The sequence below is a fragment of the Schistocerca nitens genome, chromosome 3 (assembly GCF_023898315.1).
Source record: "Schistocerca nitens isolate TAMUIC-IGC-003100 chromosome 3, iqSchNite1.1, whole genome shotgun sequence".
Taxonomy (NCBI): domain Eukaryota; kingdom Metazoa; phylum Arthropoda; class Insecta; order Orthoptera; family Acrididae; genus Schistocerca; species Schistocerca nitens.
The window spans coordinates 726,499,027-726,516,657 of record NC_064616.1 but is presented as its reverse complement, the minus strand read 5'-3'; positions in this window follow the sequence as shown (position 1 = coordinate 726,516,657).

Sequence of the window (17,631 nt, the reverse complement as noted above, 5' to 3'; positions counted from 1 at the left end):
CAGCATTGAATTCTGCAGCAATTTGCGGAAGGGTTGCACTTCTGTCACGTTGAACGATTCTCTTCAGCCGTCGTTGGTCCCATTCTTGCAGGATCTTCTTCCAGCCGCAGTGATGTCGAAGATTTGATGTTTTATCGGATTCCTGATATTCACGGTACACTCGTGAAATAGTCGTACGGGAAAATCCCCACTTCATCGCTATGATGTGTCCCATCGCTCGTGCGCCAACTAAAACATCACGTTCAAACTGACTTCAATCTTGATAGCCTGCCATTGCAGCAGCAGTAACCGATCTAACAACTGCACCAGACACTTGTCTCATACAGGCGTTGCCGACCACAACGCCGTATTCTGCCTGCTTACAGATCTCTGTATTTGAATACGCATGTCTATACCAGTTTCTTTGGCCCTTCAGTGTATTCCTCCTTTCAACGCCTGGTTTTGTAACGCATCCACCACTCCTCCGTCTCACAGTCGTAGAATTATCAGGATTATGGCACTCATTCTGAATCCTCTTAAAGGTACTCCACCTGGGAGAAAGGAATCTGTATCACTTCGCTTCCTGTTCCAAAAAAATGTGCACGCTCTAATCACCATCCTATTCACATAGCTTAACATATCCTGCATCCTACCACAGTAACTTATAACGCAATTAACAAAGAAAAAGGAAAATCCCCCTAAAACACAACATCCCAGAACAGCAAAATAAATATCTAGTACAACTCAAATATTTCCGAAACAATGACACACAAAATAAACTATTCCAGATATTATCGACAAAACGTTTTACAAATCTATGTTGTTCAGTTATTCCATGATGTGGCCTGAGCGCATATAAAACGTTATTTATTCCTCAATTATTGGCTATCGATCTATTCCCTTTCCTCTTGGATTTAACATCCTGCACTGATGATGAAACTCGTACTTCCGATAAGCGTCTACAGCTCGTTTAAACGGCTCGGCACTTCAAATGGTTCAAATGGCACTAAGCACTATGGGTCTTAACATCTGAGGTCATCAGTCCCCTATACTTAGAACTACTTAAACCTAACTAACCTAAGGACAACACACACATCCATGCGCGAGTTATGATTCGAACCTGCGACCGTAGCAGCAGCGCGGTTCCGGACTGAAGCGCCTGGAACCGCTCGGTCACAGCGGCCGGCGCTTGACACACCCTACGTGTACAATAAGAGGTTTTCGTTGGCGGTTGAAATTTGATGCTGACAGGAGATTTCATCTCTGTGACGTGATACGGTCCTTGATACTGGTTCAGTAATTTCTTTGTCTTGCCCTTAAGTGTATATTGATTTGTCAATAAAACCCATTGTCCAATTCTATACTGAGGAAACTTAATGACACTCTGTTTCATCTGTTCTTGTCGCTCGAGCACTTTCGTATTTCCCTTTTTTCATTTTCTGCCAAACATCGTGTGAAATAGCCACAAATTTCTTAACTAAGTCTCCATTTTTAACCATTTTAGGCGTCACTAAGTCAAAAAGCGAGGGTGAGATCCCAATATTACTATGTATTTTAGAGTTATACACAGACATGGTGAATGACAGAGAGACATCCCAATTATTATGATGTGGGTTTACATAATGTTTTAACATTTTTTAAATTTACATCGAACACATTCAATTCTTACATTTGTCTGAGGATGGAAAGGGCTATTCCTAAGCTTAGGAATAAGTAATAAATGGCATAGCTGTGTCATCAGATTTGACATAAAATTAGTTCCTGAGCAGTGATTATTATATCGGGTACACAGAATTTTAAAAATCAGTAGTTCACTGTGGCCTGAGTCACTGTATTAGCGTATTATTTGGGATTGCAATTGTTGTAACATAACATAAAAAGTGATCTATCATTGTCAGTATATAACTGTTACTCCCTGGTATTTTCTGAATGGTCTGAAGTTATCGAGACCTACCATTTCAAATGGTTTAGACGCTTCTGGCAATCTTTGTAATGTAAACCGTTGATAACTGAGATGTGCGCACTGGGCGCAAGGTTTACAATTTCTAATACATTGTTGCACGTCCTTTTTGGGCTTCGATCAGCTGCTCACCGTCATCCATGACCTGGCAGAACATGGTAATGTGCAGTCCTTCATCTGCAGGCACTACCACTCGTGGTCTGCAATTTGTAATTATGCATTAGATTTTATGTACTATAAACTGCGGCTGTGTCTGAATACTTTACAATCACCATCAGCAGCCTGTGGATTCGGTCATTCAGCTACACTACTATCCAGCGGTTGTGGTACTCCAGCTTCTCTGGTTAAGCCATCGATATTGCCATGCTTTCTGCCTGGTTTATGTGCTACGCCACATTCGAACCCACTTAATTTTATTAGAGTTCAATGTGTCAATCCACTTGATGCGTCTTTTAATCACAGTAACCGTTTCAGTGTGGCGTGGTCTGTTACTACATGAAATGTCCTCCCGCAGAGGTAACAACAGAAGTATGTAATACTTTAGATGACAGCCACCATATCTTTATCTGTGGTAGAGTAATTTCGTTCTGCTTCATTTAACTCTCTTGATGGGTGCGCCACTGGGTGTTCCTTACCATCCACACTTTGGCTGAGCACACATCCAATTATCAAATTACTTGCATCGAATAATTAAATAAACTCCTTTTCAAAGTTTGGACTCGACTTTAATGCTTATTTTAACCCTTTCGAATGCAGTCTGACAGTCAGTAGACCATTGAAATTTTGCTCCTTTTCTAACAAAAGGTTTAATGGCTCAGCAGTTTCGGCAAAATCGTCAACGAGTTTTTGATAACAATTTTAAATACCGAGGAATGACTGAAGTAGTTTCGTTGTCTGTAGTGATAAAAATCACGTACTGCAGAAATCAAATACAGATCGATTTTCACACCTTCTTCACCAATTTCATGCCCCAGATAAATCATTTCCATCACTGTTAAGAGACATTTATCCACACTTAGTATCAAATGTACTGCACGTAGCCTCTTTGTACCTCCTCAAATCATTTTACATCTTCTTAAATTGTCCAAAGTCTGCGTTATGTTTGGTATAGAATACGTATCGATGATCCTTTCTGCTACCATTTGGTGAGTTCTTTGGGACGATTACAACAAGTGCTCCCCAAAGGCTATCAATATGCCCACTAATGCCATCAGTAAACTACTCGTCGATAAATTCTTGTATTATCAGTTCAGATGTTTTGGGACACTATAGTTTCCTGTATTCTGGAGCGTTATTGTCCACTGGTATTCAATGTTGCGTGATGGTGTCAATGGTAATGGCCCACCAGCATTAAACAGGTTCGTAAATCGCAGTAAAAAAGCTTACAGCCCTGCTCTATGTCTTTGTTCCAAATGCTGTACATCTTTACGTAATGCAGATACCTCGACTGTTTGCGTGTGGCAAAGTTCTCAACCAGACCTATCCAGATCCTACTCTTCTAGGATATTTAAGGTGGCAACTAGTAAAACCTTTGGCAGACTTACCTTGTCCATGCCAAAATTATCTACCATATAATCACCATCTATTTCCTGTATGCACACTACAAAAAAAAAAAAAAAAAATGGCTCAAATGGCTCTGAGCACTTTGGGACTTAACTTCTGAGGTCATCGGTCCCCTAGAACTTAGAACTACTTAAACCTAACTAACCTAAGGACATCACACACATCCATGCCCGAGGCAGGATTCGAACCTGCGACCGTAGCGGTCGCGCCGTTCCAGACTGTAGCGTCTAAAACCGCTCGGCCACTCCGGCCGGCTGCACACTACACTCCTACATCCAAAAGAATATGACTTATCTAGCTTGTCATTGCATTACAGTCGCTCTACAACATGTAATACTGTGATTGATAAGTCACATTCACACTCGCCCAGACTAACTTTCCTCTACCTCCTGGTACTTTATCACGCAGACTGATCTTTAGTGTACACGTCTACAGTTTATTGGGTACCATCTACATGACTGATGAGCCTTGTGGCCATATAGCACTTGTAACAGTCGTGCCCAGTGGAAACAATGTCCGATCGTATGGCCGGCCGGAGTGGCCAGGCGGTTCTAGGCGCTACAGTCTGGAACCGCTAGACCGCTACGGTCGCAGGTTCGAATCCTGCCTCGGGCATGGACGTGTGTGATGTCCTTAGGTTAGTTAGGTTTAAGTAGTTCTAAGTTCTAGGGGACTGATGACCTCAGAAGTTAAGTCCCATAGTGCTCATAGCCATTTGAAATCCGATCGTATACCGCGAATGGTCATGGCCATAACAGACAAAACAAAAGCCAGCCAAAGATGCACTCACCAAACCATAGAGTTGGACTGCTAGGTAAGGCTGCAGTTGCGACACAGGAGCCAGGTACACCTACAATGTCAGATGTCTTCTTACAGCAATACTTCTCATGCCAAATGTAGTGTCCTACGGGAAGAATGCTACGCTCGATGGTGTATGGAGTCGACATCAGGATGAGGCCAGTAGTTTACCCAAGAGACGCGTGTACGCCGATTCAGACGGTAAATGCTTGTCTGAAGCCTGAAGGCGTTATTGAAACAGTATTACAACATTAAACATTTATTGTCCACAAAATACAACAGCTGACAATTCGACGTTCAAGCAACCAGTGCAGGTATGACTGTTGGTAACAACCGCCATGAAATGTACTGAACAGCATATGGAACGCAGTGGGCGGCATGTCACTCATCAACATCAATGTCACAAGGGCGGCCATTTCGCCTGCTTTGGCGCTCAGCCATGTCTGTGCCAAGTGAGGCTGTACACACGTTCCAGGAGACGATGGCCACGACACTCATGACCCTGGTCTAGACTGCACGACAGAGGTAAGGCATCTACTTGCTTCGCTCGGAGTATGTGAAGTCATGCAGAGAAGCGTCATGGACTCCCATCAGGAGAGAGAGACTGCCACCATCAAAGTCTGCCACAGGAACAAAGGCGAATGGCAGCAGTAGCTCGCCCACACAATGACGGATGATGATCTGCTCCCAGGTCCTGCTGGTTAGGCCACCAGAAAGCCTGCCAGATGGTGATGGCCACAGCTCCACATCACTCTTTACTCGGTAGTCGGTGGTGCAGCCTACTGCAAGGAAGTCCCTCCAGACAGGACTTGCTGCTCCATAGAAGATCCAAGATGAGTAGACATCAGAAAGACAGATTAGGGGCCATAGGAGGGAGAGTGTTCATTGCAGTTGACAAATATATTGCCTCTATTGAGATCGGAGTTGAGTGTGACAGGGAAGTCATCTTATCGTGTATAACAGATGTAAGTGAAACTAAGGTAATTGTTGGATGTTTTTATCGGCCTCCCGTTTCCGCTGTGGCAGTTCTAGAGTCATTCAAAGAAAGTCTACAGTCAATAGCGCATAAATACCTAGATCATGCAATAATACACTCCTGGAAATTGAAATAAGAACACCGTGAATTCATTGTCCCAGGAAGGGGAAACTTTATTGACACATTCCTGGGGTCAGATACATCACATGATCACACTGACAGAATCAAAGGCACATAGACACAGGCAACAGAGCATGCACAATGTCGGCACTAGTACAGTGTATATCCACCTTTCGCAGCAATGCAGGCTGCTATTCTGCCATGGAGACGATCGTAGAGATGCTGGATGTAGTCCTGTGGAACGGCTTGCCATGCCATTTCCACCTGGCGCCTCAGTTGGACCAGCGTTCGTGCTGGACGTGCAGACCGCGTGAGACGACGCTTCATCCAGTCCCAAACATGCTCAATGGGGGACAGATCCGGAGATCTTGCTGGCCAGGGTAGTTGACTTACACCTTCTAGAGCACGTTGGGTGGCACGGGATACATGCGGACGTGCATTGTCCTGTTGGAACAGCAAGTTCCCTTGCCGGTCTAGGAATGGTAGAACGATGGGTTCGATGACGGTTTGGATGTACCGTGCACTATTCAGTGTCCCCTCGACGATCACCAGTGGTGTACGGCCAGTGTAGGAGATCGCTCCCCACACCATGATGCCGGGTGTTGGCCCTGTGTGCCTCGGTCGTATGCAGTCCTGATTGTGGCGCTCACCTGCACGGCGCCAAACACGCATACGACCATCATTGGCACCAAGGCAGAAGCGACTCTCATCGCTGAAGACGACACGTCTCCATTCGTCCCTCCATTCACGCCTGTCGCGACACCACTGGAGGCGGGCTGCACGATGTTGGGGCGTGAGCGGAAGACGGCCTAACAGTGTGCGGGACCGTAGCCCAGCTTCATGGAGACGGTTGCGAATGGTCCTCGCCGATACCCCAGGAGCAACAGTGTCCCTAATTTGCTGGGAAGTGGCGGTGCGGTCCCCTACGGCACTGCGTAGGATCCTACGGTCTTGGCGTGCATCCGTGCGTCGCTGCGGTCCGGTCCCAGGTCGACGGGCACGTGCACCTTCCGCCGACCACTGGCGACAACATCGATGTACTGTGGAGACCTCACGCCCCACGTGTTGAGCAATTCGGCGGTACGTCCACCCGGCCTCCCGCATGCCCACTATACGCCCTCGCTCAAAGTCCGCCAACTGCACATACGGTTCACGTCCACGCTGTCGCGGCATGCTACCAGTGTTAAAGACTGCGATGGAGCTCCGTATGCCACGGCAAACTGGCTGACACTGACGGCGGCGGTGCACAAATGCTGCGCAGCTAGCGCCATTCGACGGCCAACACCGCGGTTCCTGGTGTGTCCGCTGTGCCGTGCGTGTGATCATTGCTTGTACAGCCCTCTCGCAGAGTCCGGAGCAAGTATGATGGGTCTGACACACCGGTGTCAATGTGTTCTTTTTTCCATTTCCAGGAGTGTAGTTGGAGGCGACTTTAACCTTCCGAGTATAGACTGGGATGTCTATGGATTCATTTGGGGGGGGGGGGGGGGGTTACAGGCAGATAGTTATGCGAAATGCTTTTGAACACGTTTTTTGAAAATTGTCTTGAGCAGCTAGCTCGGCAGTCCACAAGAAATGGAAATATCTTAGACGTTGTGGCTACAAATAGGCCGGACCATATCGAGAATGTCAGTATAGAAACGGAGATTAGCGATAATGATGTTATTATAGCAACTATGGCTACGAAAGTCCATAAATCAGACGAGAAACTTAGAAGAGTGTTTCTGATAGATAGAGCAGATAAGCAGTTATTAAAATCTCACTTAGACGGTGAATTGGCATCACTTAGTTCTAGTAAGATGGATGTAGAGGAATTAAGGGGAAAGTTTAAGCAGATTGTAAGTCGTGGTCTGGAGAGTTACGTGCCTTGTAAGTAGATATAGGACAGAAGAGACCCACCATGATTTAATAACGAAATTCGGTGGATGCTGAGGAAGCAGAGGCTGTTGCACTCTAGGTTCAAGAGGGGACACACAGATGACGACAACGAAGGTTAGTAGAGGCTCGTGCGTCTGTGAAAGACCTATGCGCGAAGCCTACAACAACTACCACCGTCACAACTTATCATAAGATCTGCCAGAGAACCAGAGAAAATTCAGGGCGTATGAAAAATCGCTAAGCGGGTCTAAGGCTTCCATTCAGTTCCTTGTTGACCAATCTAGCGTGACAGTTGAAGGCAGCAAAACGAAAGCCAAAGTTTTGAATTTCACGGTCAAGAAATCGTTCACGCAGGAGAACCGTACCAACATAGCGTCATTTGACCATCGGGCAGACTCCCATATGGATGACATAGAAATAAAGAAACAAATGAAAGATTTGAAAACAAATAAATCACCAGGTCCAGATGGAATTCCAGTTCGACTTTACAACGGATACTCTATGACATTGGTCCCTACCTAGCTTGCATATATCGTGAATCATTCGCCCAGCACAGAGTCCCAAACGACTGGAAAAAAGCGCAGGTGACTCCAGTATATAAGAAAGGTAAAAGAACGGACCCGCAAAATTACGGACCAATATCTCTAACTTCTATTTGCTGCAGAATCCTTGAACATATTCTCAGTTCGAATGTAACAAACTTTCTTGAGATTAGGAAGCTTATGTCCACGAATCACTCGTGCGAAACTCAGCTTGTCCTTTTCTCACATGATATACTGAGAACTATGGATCAAGGGCAACAGGCAGATTCCATCTTCCTACATTTCCGAAAACGATTTGGCACGTTGCCCATTGCAGGCTGTTAACGAAGGTACGAGCATATGGAATAAGTTCACAGACATGTCAGTGGCTCTAAGACTTTTTAAATATATAGAACCCAATATGTTGTCCTCGATGCGAGTGTTAATCAGAGACAAGGGGATCATCAGAGTGCCCCAAGTAAGTGTAATAGGACCACTGTTGTTCTCTATATACACAAATTATTTGGTGGACATGGTGCACAGCAATCTGCGGTTGTTTGCTGATGACGCTGTGGTGTACGGTAAGGTGTCAAGGTTGAATGACTGTAGGAAGATACAAGACGACTTAGACAAAATTTCCAGTAGGTGTGTTGAGTGGCAGCTAGCCCCAAATGTGGAAAAATGTAAGTTAATGCGAATGAGCAGGAAGAACAAACCTGTAGTGTTCGGATACAGTATTACTAGTGTCATACTTGACACAGTCAAGTCATTCAAATCTCTGGGCGTAACGCTGCAAAGCTGTATGTGGTGGAACTATCATGTTGAAACTGTAGTATGGAAGGAAAACGGTCGACTTCGGTTTATTGGGAGAATTTTAGGAAAGAGTGGTTCACTTGTAAAGGGGACCGAATTATTCTTGAGTACTGCTCGAGTGTTTGGGATCCATACCAGGTCGGATTGAAGAAAGGCATCCAAGCAATTCAGGGGCGGCAGCTAGATTTCTCACCCCGGAGGTTTGAATAACGCATAAGCGTTACGGAGATGCTTCGGGAACTCGAATGGAAATCCCTGGGAGGAAGGCAACATTCTTTTCGAGAAACAAGACTGAGAAAATTTAAAGAATCGGCATCTGAAGCTGACTGCCGAATGATTCTACTGCCGCCAACATACTTTGTGCGTAAGGACCACGAAGATAAGATACGAAAAATTAGGGCTCATACAGAGGCGTACAGGCAGTCGTTTTTCCCTCGCTCTACTTGCGAGTGGAACAGGGGGAAATGACAGATAGTGGTACAGGGTACCCTCCGCCACACAGCATACGGTGGCTTGCGGAATATCTATGTAGATGTAGATGTAGGTGTAGATGTAGACATAAACCTCATTTCTAGACAGGATGGTGCAAACTGAATAGAATTCAGTGAGAGCAGAAGTAGTATTGTACAAGTCGAGCTCGTTGCTCTGCAATGGTAGGGCCAATGATATAATTTGTTCTGGTTTTCCTATTTGGTCAGTTCTCTTGGTTGCTTTAGGATTTCACAACTTCACTTTTCAGATGCTCTTTCTCTTGTGTCACTAAACTGAATAACTACTCTTGCATACGACTTAAGCTTTTTTGTGGCACTTCGTACAGGCACGATACGATGATATCCCTCCATCGTCATGATATTGTTTTGCTACTTTGCTGGCTCAGGTACTCAGCTGGTTCAAGGTGTTGCAATAGCTTCAATGTTTACTGTCGCTCCATCACCTGTCCTTTGTTTCTGGCGTTCTGCCTGACTATTGACCCGTGCTACTGTGCCTATGGTATTGCCATGAAAGAACTTCGAAATTTTTCTTCCCGCACCAAGTTTACTACTCTGCCACACAACAAAAGATTCTATTTTGTGTACACATTAAGTGATTAGTACCCATCAATATCAAAATTTCATATAATGAATTAGGCTTGATTATATCACACCAGGCAGTCCTCAGATTGTCACTCACAAGGCATTAATTAATTTATTGCAGTAGCTTACTATCCAGAAATTTCTGATTACTTAAGCTTGGACAGAAAATATCACCAGGATTACCATCAGTTAGCCCCAAAAATTATGGATTGGACGCTTATATAGGCCGTTTTAAAGTATTTGTACATTCCATTCCTTTCCCATCTGAGCCCCAATACCTAGTTTTGAAACGTCATCACGGCACTCACCAACCAATTTTAAACCCCAGCACTCAAAAATATTGATATGGCAATAATATTGATAGTTTTAGACTGTTTTTACATGTGATCTCTTATACCTCTACCGTCACTCCTAAATAGTTGGGTTAATCTGAATTTATCTTTTCGCATACAGTTCCAGACGTTCGCTATTAGCAGTGAACTAAGTGGCACGTGGCTGTAGAGAATGCTTATTTAATTATGGCCCTCCAAACTTAGTCTAGAATTTTTCTTCAACACTGTCTAAATGTAATTCCTAATCAACGCTGGAATATAGTTTCATCTTTCACACACAGCTGCAGATGCCAACTATTATTGATGGATCTAGTCGTCTGTGGGGTGACGGAAGAATCAGTTAACATGAAATTTTTTTTTATTAATACGGTCATATCCTAGGGTGAAATCTGCAGATCGCGCTTTTTTCCCGTTCTTCAACTCCCATTATCTCCTATCGCTTCGTAAATCAGGATGCATTTTTGGCACACACAGCTCATGAAGTTCACTACTGCTGGTGGACCAAGTGGCATGTGGCAACGGCAAATATTTATATAAATGACGCATCTCAATTTAGTGAATAAGCTAAAGATCCTTGAAAGTTGTTCCGATTTTTTGTGGCTTTGTGGTCATTATGGTTAGTTAACTGGCATTCTATATAATTTACGCATGGCGTTGGGCCATCTAATGTTGTTCAAATGGCTCTGAGCACTATGGGACTTAACATCTGTGATCATCAGTCCCCTAGAACTTAGAACTAATTAAACCTAACTAACCTAAGGACATCACACACATCCATGCCCGAGGCAGGATTCGAACCTACGACCGTAGCAGTCGCGCGGCTTCGGACTGAGCGCCTAGAACCGCGAGTCTAATGTTGTAATTTATGATATTAGAAGCCAAGATCGCTTAATGTGAGATAGTTTATTCCATGACCAGTTTCGACAGCAACTAGCTGTCATCTTCAGGCCGGCCGTAGTGGACGAGCGGTTCTAGGCGCTTCAGTCTGGAACCGCGCTACCGCTACGGTCGCAGGTTCGAATCCTGCCTCTGGCATGGATGTGTGTGTCGTCCTTAGGTTAGTTAGGTTTAAGTAGTTCTAAGTTCTAGGGGATTGATGACCTCAGATGTTAAGTCCCATAGTGCTCAGAGCCATTTGAACCATTTGTCATCTTCAGAGTCTAAGTCCCCCAGAAATATAATTACATATGTCTCGTCGACTTACTGAGAACTTGCTACAATTAAAATAATATAGTAATACGATAATACATTTAACAAACCAGTGTCGAGCTGTATTACTGTAACTGGAGTATGTTCTCAGTATGTCGACGAGACTGATATGCAATCATATTTCTAGGCGATCTGAGAATCTGAAGGTGGCAGCTGGTTGCTGTCGAAACTGGGCATGAAATAAACTATTTCACATCAAACGATCTTGGCTTCTAATATTATAAATTATAACCAGCATTCAATGTTTGAACAATGTCAACATGAACCCATACCTTCTGCTGAATACGCAGCGTGTTGATAAGTGTTTTATTCTATAACTCGGCAAAGAACGTGTGGTGATTCGAGTAACAGGTTTGCGATTTCCAGTGGCCGTCTGTCACTATCTGATCCGAAGTATCTGGGCACCCTTTGCAATAAGGAGCTGGCCACTAGATATCACGAGAGGTGGGCCCGCTAATATAAGAGGAGGTGGAGAATATCTTGTTGTCAATACAGAAACAGTAACAGCAGAATGGGTCGGTTAGTAGATCTCAGTGACAGTGAACGTGGACTTGTCATTGGACGTCACCTGTCTAATAAATCCATCAGTGACACTTCAACCCTTCTAAGGCTACCGAGCGAGGTAGCGCAATGGTTAGCACACTGGACTCGAATTCGGGAGGACGACAGTTCAGCAGTCCAGTTCGCACGATGACTGGGCGTAGGGAGTTAAAAAGAATGGGGTACTATGGTCGAGAGGCTCCTTGTAGGCCACAATTTTCGATAGTCAGTGCTAAGCGACGTTTCAGGTGGTGTAAAGGGCGACGTCACTGGGCAGTGGATGACTGGAAACGAGTGCTGGGAGTGATGAATCACGCAATACTCTGTAATAATCCGATGGGAGGGTTTGGGTTTGGCGAATGTCTACAGAACGTTACCTGCCATCGTGTGTAGTGCGAACAGTGAAGTACAGAGGAACTGGCGTACGGTATGGGGGTGTTTATCGTGGTCAGGGTGTGCTCCCACTATTGCGCTTAAGAAAACGCTAAATGAGGAAGGATATGAACACACTTTACAGCATTGTGCACTGGGAGCAGTAGAGGAACAGTTCAGAGACGATCATTGATTGTCTCAGCATGACAATGCAAAAGGTCATAAAGCAGCATTTGTGAGGCAATGGTTTGTGGATAATAACGTTACTGATATTGATTTGCCTGCCCAGAGTCCCAACATGAACCCAGTGGAACACCTTCGGGATAAGTAAGAATGTCAACTTCGCTCCCAGATCCCAGCGGCCAGCAGCACTACCTTCTCGGGTTTCGCTTCTTGAGGAGAATGGGATGCCATTCCGGGTACTTTCGGTCAGCTAGTGTAAATACTCTTGAGGGCAGTGAACAGTGCGCGACGAAGAGCACTTCATTTCAGTATACGCGATCTTATGTCCTGTTCTAATCGCGTATTGACCTAGAGAAAGGTGGGTTGTACGCCGTTTACGTGCCCTAATCTGAAGTTCCTCTCCCGAGGGAACGATGGTGGTAGCAGAACTGTCGAATAGTCTATCTCGAACATTGGTTCTGTAAATATGCAAATGGTTTTGAGGGAGAACCTTCCTTTTTCCTGCAGAGATTCCCATTTACGTCCGCCGAACATCTCTATTACGCTTTTGTATGAAACATATTGACAACATTCGAAAGTAGCAGTACATCTCTAAATTCGTTCAATATCTGATATTATGCCTGCATAACAGGGACTCCAAAAGCTAAATCAGTACTTTAAAACTGGTCGTAATAACAACGTCTTGCATGCGTTTTCCTTTACAGAACTTTCCTAGAATTCTCCCAGCTAAAGCAAGTCTTTCATTCGCCTCCCCTAATACCAATTTTACGTGTTACTTCCATCTCATGTCGCTTCTTAGTACCACCCTCGTGATGTGTTCAAAATGTTCACGACTAATCTTATAATCGAGTCCTATCGAGTTAATTCTTTTTGTTATAGGCAATGTCTTGTATTTATCCACGTTTATAAGAAAAGTCATTCCCCATACGAGAGGGAAAATCTCCATCTCTCTGAATTCCCTTACGATCGTCCAACGACGATACTTTCCTATAGCGGACAGTGTCGGCAGTGAACAATCTAATAATAGAGCGAATTTTATCTGATAAATCGTTTGTGTATAGCACGCCCTGTTACCTTCATTTCTGTTGGACATACGTCGTCTAGTATAATTTAATGAGTTCTATTAGTCAATTATCCATTGAGCCAACCACAGATCGTTGAAGACACTCCATATGATCGTGTCTTGGTTAATTGTCGACGATGTGCTGCAATATCGAACGCCTTTAGGAAACATAGTAAGACAGAGTCTATCTTTTTACCAACATCTACTGTTTGCAAGATACTCTGTACGAACACAGCAAGGTGTGTTCCACACGAGTAGTTTTCCTTGAATCAGTGTTGATTTTTTGAATGAAGGTTCTCTTTCTCTAGTAACGTTGTAATGCTTGAGCTTACAATATGTTCTCGTTCGCTAGGTAATAGTCATAAGAAGAAAAGTGATTAACATTTAAGCAACATAGTCACATACAGGGGGTGGCGAAAGGGGGAGGACAAAAATATGAAAACGTCAAAAACACAACACATTATCAAGCCTGGTACGGTGTAGGAAACACGTCAGCATTCAAAACAGCTTCCAGTCGTCTCGGAAGGGATAAATACAGGTGCTATATGGTTTTCAAGGGAAACCTTTACTGTTCTTCCTGCAGTAATGTGATCTTGTAGAGTAACCATGGGGCCCATGGAATACCAAGATATGACTGCCCAAAATTTTACCGAACCTCCTCCATGTTTCTCTCTAGGACGTTAATTCGGCCATAAGTTGGAAACAGTGAGAAACAAGACTCATTCGACCAAATGACTTTCTTCCATTTTTCCATGGTCCAAGTTTTATGCCTTCGGCACTACGTATTCCTGTTACAGGCCTTTGCATCACTGATGAGTGATTTTGGAATTCTAGCTCGCCCTGCAATTCCCTGGTTCTGGAGCTCCCTTCATGTTGCTATGGTGCTGACAGTGTTTTGCGAGTGCGACAGTGTTTTGCAGTGGTTTTTGCAGCTGTCGTCCTCTCGTTCTTCGTCACAGTACTCTTGAATGATCGTCTGTCACAATCGCTCAACACACACTTTTGCTCACGTTGTGCCACAACGGATAATGTTTTCGCGCTTTCTGTGTACGCAGTATAAATCGTCGATACGATGCCGCTTGAAGCATCAAACATTTGGGGTTGGGTTGGGTTGATTGGGGGAAGAGACCAAACAGCGAGGTCATCGGTCTCATTGGATTAGAGAAGGACGGGGGAGGATGTCGGCCGTGCCCTTTAAAAGAAACCATCCCGACATTTGCCTGAAGCGATTTAGGGAAATCACGAAAACCTAAATCAGGACGGCCGGACGCGGGAAAACATTTGGGCTGCCTGGATTATGGTAGTACCCACAATATGAGCATCAGCTATTTACCCATGTTCGAAGTCACTTATCTCTGACATACACTGAGATGACAAAAGTCATGGGATACATCCTCATATTGTGTCGGACGTCCATTTCCCCGGTTTAGTAAAGCAAATCGACGTGGCATGGACTCAACAAGTCTTTGGAAGTCCTCTGCAGAAATATTGAATCATGCTGCCTCTGTAACGGTCCATAATTGCGGAAGGATTACCGGTGCACGATTTGTGCATGAATTAACCTCTCGATTATGTCTCATAAATGTTCGATGGGATTCATGTCGGGCAGTCTTGGTGGCCAAACCATTTGCTCCAACTGTCCAGAATGTTCTTCAAACCAATGGCGAACAATTGTGCCCCTGTGGCATTGTTGTTTAGGAACATGAAGTCCATGAATGGCTGCAAATGGTCCCCAAGTAGCCGAACATAAATATTTCCAGTCAATGACAGGTTCAGTCGGACCAGAGGACCCAGCCCATTCCAAGCAAACACAGCCACACCATTATGGGGCCACCACCAGCCTGCACAGTATCTTGTTGACAACTTGGGTCTATGGCTTCGTGAGGTCTGTGCCACACTCGAACCCTACCATCAGCCCTAACCAACTGAAATCGGGACACGAATTTCCAGTCGTCTAGGATCCAACCGATACGGTCACGAGCCCAGGAGAGGGGCTGTAGGCGATGTCGTGCTGTTGGCAAAGGCACTCGCGGCAGTCCACTGCAAATGGCGCTGCTCTTGGTCGTTAAGTGAAGGTCATCGGCAACTGCGTTGTCGGTGGTGAGATGTAATGCCTGAAATTTGGTATCTTCGGCACACTCTTGACACTGTGGATCTCGGAATATTGAATAACTATTTTTGAAATGGAATGTCCCATGCGTCTAGCTCCAACTACCACTTCGTGTTCAAAGTCTGTTAGTTCCCTTCAAGCAGCCATAATCAAGCTGGAAACCTTTTCACATAAATAACGTGAGTACAAATGACAGATCTGCCAGTGCACTGCCTTTTATACCTTGTGTACGCGATTCTACCGCCATCTGTATATGTGAATATCGCTATGCCCTGACGTATGTCACCTCAGTGCAATGCACTCACAAATACACCGAACATTATTCTGTTCACTACTGACATTTGCAACATATTGAAGACATCACAATGGTGCCGTTCAAGGTCAAATACAATAGCACAACATGCAGGCTTGGCTAGCATCTGTATTGATGTCCAAAAATGCATTTCTCCATTGTTTGTCCAACCTCTGTACGTTAACAATAAGAACAAATACAATGCGTTCTTTATTCAGTGCAATAGATGGATACAGAGCCACTGTTGATATCTGAAGCAAGTATTTTAGACGAGTAAACTGCAAGATAAGTGATCAGTTGTAAGAAATTTAAATACTGTAATTCAATAACTTTGTAATTATTACCGCTACAAAAATATTTTCTAAAAACTCCATATACTATAGTGTTATGCAGAAAATACGTTAAGTTACACACCGCACTATGCTGCCAGTATCTACAGAAAGCACTATATACCGTTTCTCAGATGATTCGAGGAGATGCTAACTTATAATGTCCATTGCCTAGTATTTCGATTTCACGTCCGATATGCGGGAAGCACCTTCAAGCATTACAGCCTGTTGTTCGTGTATGACCGGGTTGTTTTCAGTTTATAAACTTTTCTGTTGCAACAAGTCTATGCTTGCAGTACACATGTAACTACGTATTTAACTACACGGAAGTGTAACCTATGAACTTCACGAGCAACGTCCAAAAGGGTCTAGAGCTGTGGCTTGCTTAACGGCTGTGTGAAGATAGTGCTGTTCATAAGGAATTGTGTTTGTAGAGGGAGTCCACATTCCTCACAGTCGATAACGACAGAGCTAAGAATAACTGCGGAACAGATATTCGTTTGCCGGCCGAAGTGGCCGTGCGGTTAAAGGCGCTGCAGTCTGGAACCGCAAGACCGCTACGGTCGCAGGTTCGCATCCTGCCTCGGGCATGGATGTTTGTGATGTCCTTAGGTTAGTTAGGTTTACCTAGTTCTAAGTTCTAGGGGACTAATGACCTCAGCAGTTGAGTCCCATAGTGCTCAGAGCCATTTGAACCATTTGAACAGATATTCGTTTATCACTAAAAAGGAGACAGCGATTAACGCCTCTTTGACACGAGATAAAATACAGGTATTTTATTACCGCTCTACAGGCTACGATCTATGCAGCAGTTTTATTCAAATTAATCATCAACGAACGAGGTGGCGCAGTGGTAAGACACTGGATTCCTATTCGGGATGACGACGGTTCAAATCCTCATCTGGGTTCCAGATGCAGATTTTCCGTGAATTCATTAAATCGATTAAATTGAATGTCGGGATGGTTATTTTGAAATTTTACGACTGCTTTTCTTCTCCATTCTTTCCAATACCAGTTTGTGTTCCGTCTCTAATGACCACGCGTCGCCGAGGCGTTAAACACCAATCTTCCTTCCTTCTCCTTCATTCAGTCATTTACACATCGTGTTCCTTAGATCCTTCACGAATGAATGAGGAGGGAGACAAGGAATAGGGTTTATTAGTATTGAAAGCTGCTAATATAAACTAAATAAGTAGATTCCTCTACTAACTAGTAAGAATCAGTAGTGATGATCTACTAGTAGGGTTTTAATCAAGAGTATTTGCTTTACTTTGCTGTGTTTATATTAAAATGACTGCAAGTGAACGTTCTACTGAGAGCACACGAAGCCTCAACGGCAAAGCTTGCTACACCCGTCAAAAAATAGATTTTTCGAATCTGAAACCAGTCAAGATCACTCGTTAAAGAAAACATTTAGAGGTAAAATGGAGTACAGAAAAGGAAGTGTATTCTTACGACACACTCCATTGCCTCTATAAATCTTTTACAAGGAAACCGAACAAAAGAGACATGTATTCAAT